The sequence below is a fragment of the Myotis brandtii genome, unplaced genomic scaffold (assembly GCF_000412655.1).
Source record: "Myotis brandtii unplaced genomic scaffold, ASM41265v1 scaffold55, whole genome shotgun sequence".
Lineage (NCBI taxonomy): Eukaryota > Metazoa > Chordata > Mammalia > Chiroptera > Vespertilionidae > Myotis > Myotis brandtii.
This window is the reverse complement of record NW_005370042.1, coordinates 3,088,704-3,095,696: the sequence shown is the minus strand read 5'-3', so window position 1 is coordinate 3,095,696 and position 6,993 is coordinate 3,088,704. Positions and strand designations below refer to the sequence as shown.

At 37.9% G+C, this 6,993-nt stretch overlaps 1 pseudogene; it reads left to right on the top strand.

Moving 5' to 3' along the window:
• LOC102250664 overlaps positions 1 to 6,993 on the top strand; it is a 172,642-nt pseudogene that overhangs the window by 1,020 nt on the left and 164,629 nt on the right.

Below are 6,993 nucleotides of genomic sequence, written 5' to 3'. Positions count from 1 at the left end.
TAACCTGAACAATAAAGATTTAATTAAAAAAAAGAAATTAAAAAAAAATAAAAATAAAAAATAAAGTGGAGCAAGGAATTTGCAGATTGTGACTCTTTATGGCTTTTCATAACCATCTATTTAAAGTGGAGCAAGGAATTTGCAGATTGTGACTCTTCATAGATTATATAAATCTCTTTTCAGATTATGACTCCATAGAGTTTTAAACTAAAGTTGGCTGTTTTCATTTCCTAGGTGAGTGGAGGGATGTTATATAATTTGTGAACAATGTTGTTTATAGAATTGACTCTACAAAGATGCTTATAGCTGACAGTGGCTTTCATATTTCACTTTGATATTTTAAATGAATATTTTACTAGGTGAAATGCAGTTGAGCTGGGTCTGAATTTTCTTTTAAAGACGCTCCCCATTTCATCAGACAGTACAATTGATGTGGGCACGTGTATGGGCGTCAACACTGGATGAGCTGGACTCAGACTGTTTGCCCGTTTTTCCTTGTAGAACCTCTGTCCAAGAGATGTTCCACATCGAGACAAAATAAAAATAAAAGGATGAAAAGGATGAGTCCATTTAAAGCACGCATCCTCCTCAGTGAGAGTACAGATGAGGTAGATTTCTATCCCATTTAAGCGCTGTCTGAAGCTTTGTTATTGCTCCACCTCTATTCCTGAGCACTGTAAGAGATGAATTCCGGAAAGAAGATGTCTTTCTTAATGCTGGCTTACTTAAGGCTCAAAGACGTATTGGAATGCAGAAGAGATAGACAAACAGCATTTCAAATACTGTGCCTGCAGATGAGGGGGAGGAAAAATGGTTTTATTCCCCTGTGAATTGTCGGGGAAGGAAATGGAGCTTGCTAAAAACATCTGCTATGAAGCTAGGACAGGAAAGATAAAAGAAGGCTTCCATTTTCAGACTTTATCATTGTAATTCTTCCATGAATGCTATTATACTGAGGTCTCTGCAGAAATGGCATAATTGGCCAGTATAGTTGAGGTGTAGGCGGCAAGTTTTATAGAACATGTCACGGTTGGTGCTGTGAAATAATTTAGCTGTTGCCTTTCTTTTATTTTCTTCTTTCAGTGTTTCTTAGCTCACAGCAGACTCCTTCAAACCAGAGCAACAAGGGGAAAAGAATATGAAATGATTGAGAATTTAGGAATGAAATTGGCAAGAGATGGGCTTTGATTGATCCAAACATTTATCCTAATAGTGTTTCCTGGGATAACAATGAAAAATAATAAAACTTTTCATATTATCTGATAGACATTTGCATGTTTGGAATAGTAAATATGGTTAAATGTTGCAAGTAATTACTTATGAGCATTAAACATTTGTAAAGGATTATTATTTTAGATTTCTAATAAATAACATAAAGCAAAAGTAGTTTTGTTCTAACCATCATGTCTTTCAAGCACTAGGTGCTTATGATTTCCTATGTTCAATGGGTGAAATCATATGAATTAAAGTGAAATATATCTGAAAATTTAAATACATATATACTAAATATATAAATATAAATATGAATATAAATATAAAATAAATATGGATATGAATATGAATATAAATATAAATATACTAAACTGGAGGAATACCTACAATATAGTCATAAGTAAAAATTTAAAAGCAAAGTTCAAGTTAATAGATATGGTATAATCCAATTTTTGCAAAAGCAATGTAATATATACACATATAGAACTATATACATCTACATATACCTATATCTGATAAATGTTATAGGTACAGGGATTAAAGTAGTGCTTTTCCAGGTTTTTGTGCACAGATGCTTAGCTTTTTAAAAATACTTCTCCCTATGGTTTTACTTGTTACTGAAAGCATGTAATACCTTTGTAATTTAAACAATGAAATAAAGAAAATATAAACAGCTATAAAACAGAGAATAAGGGGAAGGATCAAGCACTGTACCTCCTGTTATGTTGCTGTTTGATGAAGTATGCCTGTGTCCTTTTCCTTTTTTGCCCTCACTAGGCATAATTAAAATCATTACTATAATGTCAACCTAAATATAATTCTCTGAGATAGAGTTTTAATTCCTATTATTCAAAATGAATAAAATGAACATTACTAAGATCCCTTTACTACTGTTCCATGAGTAATTTTTCTACACTTTAAATCACTTAATGTTTAAAATAAGTAAAAAATGTCCAGTTATACAGAGAATATATTATCTTTGCTCCCTTCAGCTTTGCTCAATTTTAAAATTTAACTTAGCCTCTCTGTAAATCATGAACAATTTTTATTTTTGCCCTTTAGAAAAGCAATTTGTGTCATCAATATTTTGGAAAGGGGTTTAGCTATTTAAAAGCCATTAATGGATTTTCCTCGGTGATTTTGCTTTTTGGCTTTTAATCAGGCTCTGAAGCACACTAAACGGTAGATTAGAGCTTTTTGAACAACACAATTACAGAGTGCTGTAGAAATTATTTGCAAGGCAAAGAACAAGAAGGTCAGCACAAATGGTCCAGACCGTACCAGGGAAGCAGATGTGATGGATACGTGGTCAATTGCCAACAGACTCCTTGCAGACCTGTGCGTGTATTTTCACATCCATTTATTTGAGAAACATTTGTTGAATACTTCCAGTGTTTGTGCACTGACTCAGCAAGACACTGCTTTTACACTGATGAGTCAATGCAGACATGTCCCTGCCTTGTAGAGCTTTCAAGAATGAATGAGCCCTGACCAGTTTGGCTCAGTGGATAGAGTGTTGGCCTGCGGACTGAAGGGTCCCGGGGTTCAATTCCAGTCAAGGGCATGTACCTTGGTTGCAGGCACATCCCCAGTAGGGGGTGTGCAGGAGGCAGCTGATCGATGTTTCTCTCTCATTGATGTTTCTAACTCTCTATCCCTCTCCCTTCCTCTCTGTAAAAAAAAAAATCAATAAAATATATTTGAAAAAAAGAATGAATGAAATATAGTAGGTACTGATCCTATTCAACTGACGCCCCCTCTTTCTGTGATGCTCTCCACTACTCCATCAAACTTGCTGGCTGAGGCACTGGCCATGCTGAACACCAGCAAGAGATGGATGCTCATGAAATAGCCTCACTTCTTTTGATTCCCACCCTTTCAATTGCCCGTTTCTTGACACCAGTTGAGTTTGTTCTTAAACGTGTCTATGCCAGCTGTACTTATTTTAATGTGCAATTCAATTAACTATAGCTTGAACAAACAATATGAATGCAAATAGAAAACTGTCTCTCTGTTGTCTCTTCATTACATTCTATTTTCTGCTATTGTGTCTCCCAAAGCTCTCCCACCTCATTTCCATAGGTCTGAGTTCAGGGACTGTGTTTGTCTTTGGTGAAATCATTCCAAAAGCCATTATCTCTTCCTCTGGCAGCCTCTCTACCAACAGCATGTCCCCTTCATGGCTGAGCCACTGATTCTGACTTCTGCCATGTGACCCTAGTCTCTGAGTTCAGGCTAAACAACACCCATTAGCCTCGGAGTGGCAATGACTTATTTCTGGGTTAATGATCCCATCGTTTTTTATATAACCTATGCATCTAATTTTCTGTCTATTTGAAATTCTTAACAAAGGTTTCTGTTTTCCTTTGTTGACCCTGACAAATACAGTGACTCGGCACAAATGCTATTGAATTGATTTGCTTGACTGACTTCACCCTCTGCTGCCTACCGTTGCTCTGCTATCAGATTATAATTAATTGAATAGATCACCACTGGCAACAGACATGGTGCAGAAAGCATGTCAGAGCTCCAAAATGGGAATTGCACCCGGATCCCTCTTTAATGGGAACATGACCCGGGAGGAGGGGGCATGTGTCCTTGGGTTAGTGATCCCAGCAGCCAGTATCGAATCTGCTGAATCACCTAGGTCCTAGCAGATTGGTTCATGGTGCTGTGGAAATGGTTAGAGAAGTGCTGCTGAACGCTTGCTTACTGGGAAATCCGGACAAGTATGTAATGTGCTCATTTTATTGTTCTCTTCAGTAGGTATTTCCTGCGGAGGGAATACCTTGGGACTTCAAGAGAGGCTCTGGAAAGGACTAGTGGAAGAGGGTAACAAAGTGTGACTATTGTACAAGATCAGAACTGTTCTAGTGATGAACATGCTTAATATTGGAAGGAGGGAGAGGGAACACAGAGTGTGCAGTCTAGACATCTCGACTTCAACTACAACAAGTGTGTCCTCGTGACCCCTGGGCAAGAGGGCACAGCCAAGCTATGTTTCCCCCCCTTTTCATTTATTGTTTTACTGCTGCTAACAGTACTAGCAACATGGCTCATAATATTAGAGGCACTAAAAACTATCATAATGTTAGTCTACCCAAGTCTCTCTTTAAAAGAAAAATAAATCTTTATTGATGAAAGTATTACATATGTTCCCCTTTCCCCCCGCCCCCATTGACCCCTTTCAGCCCCCGTATCCCAACGCAGGCCTCATCACCCTATTGTCTGCGACCATAGGTTATGCATAGATGCATACAAGTTTTTTGGTTGATCGCTTCCCACACACCCACCCAGCTCCACCTTCCCTCTGAGATTCCAAAGTCTGTCCCATGCTTCCATGTCTCTGGATCTATTTTGTTCATCAGTTTACTTTGTTAATTAGATCCCACATATAAGTGAGATCATGTGATTCTTCTCTTTCTCTGACTGGTTTATTTTGCTTAGCATGATACTCTCCAGATCCCTCCATGCTGTCTCAGAGGGTAACAGATCCTTCTTTTTTACTGCTGCATAGTATTCCTTGGTGTAAATGCACCACAGCTTTTTTATCCACTCATCTACTGATGGACACTTGTACTATTTCCAGGTCTTAGCTATTGTAAGTTGCGCTGCTATGAACATAGGGGATGCATACATTCTTTCTGATGGGTATTTCAGTTTTCTTAGGACATATTTCTAGAAGTGGGATCACTGGGTCAAATGGAAGTTCCATATTTAATTTTTGAGGAAACTCAATACTGTTTTCTATAATGGCTGCACCAGTCTGCATTCTCAACAGCAGTGTACTAGGGTTCTCTTTTCTCTACATCCTCTCCAGCACATGTCACTAATTGACTTGTTGATGATAGCCATTCTGACAGGTGTGAGGTGATACCTCCTTAATTTGCATCTCTCTGATGATCAGTAACTTTGAGGATTTTTTCATATGCCTTTTGGCCATCTGTATGTCCACTTTGGAGAAGTGTCTATTTCCTTGCCCATTTTTTAATTGGATTGTTTGTCTTCCTTTTGTTAAGTTGTATGAGTTCCTTATATATTTTGGATATTAAACCTTTATCAGATGTATCATTGCCAAATATGTTCTCCCATACAGTGGACTACCTTTTCATTTTGGTGATTGTGTTTTTTTCTGTACAGAAATTTTTTATTTTGATGTAGTCCCATTTGTTTATTTTCTCCTTAGTTTTCTTTGTCCTAGGAAATGAATTGGTAAACATATTGCTATGAGAGATGTCTAAGATTTGGGTGCCTATAGTTCTTCTAAGATTTATATGGTTTCACACATTTAAGTTTTTTATCCATTTTGAGTTTATTCTTGTGTATGGTGTAAGTTGGTGGTCTAGTTTCATTTTTTTGCATGTATCTGTTCAATTTTTTCAACACCATTTATTGAAGAGACTGTCTTGCCTCCTTTGTCAAATATTAATTGAGTGCAATGGCCTGGGTTAATTTCTGGGGTCTCTGTTCTGTTCCATTGATCTATATGCCTGTTCTTGTGCCAGTACCAGGATGTTTTGATTACACTGGCTTTATAGTATAACTTGATATCTGGCATTGTGATCCCTCCAACTTTGTTCTTCTTTCTCAAGATTTCTACAGCTATGCAGGTTCTTTTTTTGGGTCCATATAAATTTTTGGAGTATTTGTTCTAAATCTGTGAAATATACCATTGGTATTTTAGTGAGGATTGCATTGAATCTGTAGATTGCTTTGGGTAGTGTGGACATTTTAATTATGTTAACTCTACTAATCCATGAACATGGTATATTCTTCCACTTGTTTAATTCTTTCTCTATCTCTTTTTCCAACATGCTGTAGTTTTCTGAGTACAAGTATTTCACCTCCTTGGTCAAATTTATTCCTAAGTATCTTAAATTTTTTTGTTGTTGCAATGGTAAATGGAATTGTTTGTTTAGTTTCTCTTTCTGTGAATTCGTTATTGGTGTATAAAAATGCCATTGATTTCTGGGTGTTAATTTTGTATCCTGCTACATCCCCAAATTCCTTTATTAAATCTAGTAGTGTTTTGGTGGAGTCTTTGGGGTTTTCTATGTACAATATCATGTCATCTGCAAATAATGAGAGTTTTACTTCCTCCTTTCCAACTTGGATGCATTTTATTTCTTCTTCTAGTCTGATCGCTGTAGCTAGGACTTCCAGTACTATGTTGAATAAGAGTGGTGAAAGCAGACATCCCTGTCTTGTTCCTGTTCTTAGGGAAAATTGTTTTAGTTTTTGGCCATTGAGTATGATGTTGGCTGCAGGTTTGTCATATATGGCCTTTATTATGTTGAGGTATGATACCTCTGTTCCCACTTTGCTGAGGGTTTTTATCCAAAAAGGGTGTTGGGGGGGAGAAACCAAGATGGCGGCATAGGTAAACACCAGAAATTGCTGCCTCCCACAACAACTTCAAAAATACAATGAAAAGACAAAACGTACATCATACAGAACTACAGGAAGGCTGGCTGAGTGGAAATTCTACAACTAGAAGGAAAGAGAAAAGCACACTGAGACTCAGAGGAGCTGCGGAAGTAAAGTGCAGAGGTACGGAGGCTCGAGTGCTCAGAAAGGGGCTGGCACCTGAGGACTCGGCTGTCTTTTTGAATCGGGAGGGAGTCACAAGCTCCTGACTGCTCTGAACTCCAGTTTCGGGAAGTCTCTGGGGACCCAGGACTCATACGGGGAGAAACTGGACTGTCTGGCAACGGGCAGAACTTGGAACTTGAGGGCAGCTTTCCCTCAGAGGTGCTTGCAGCAATTACCGGGACACTGAGA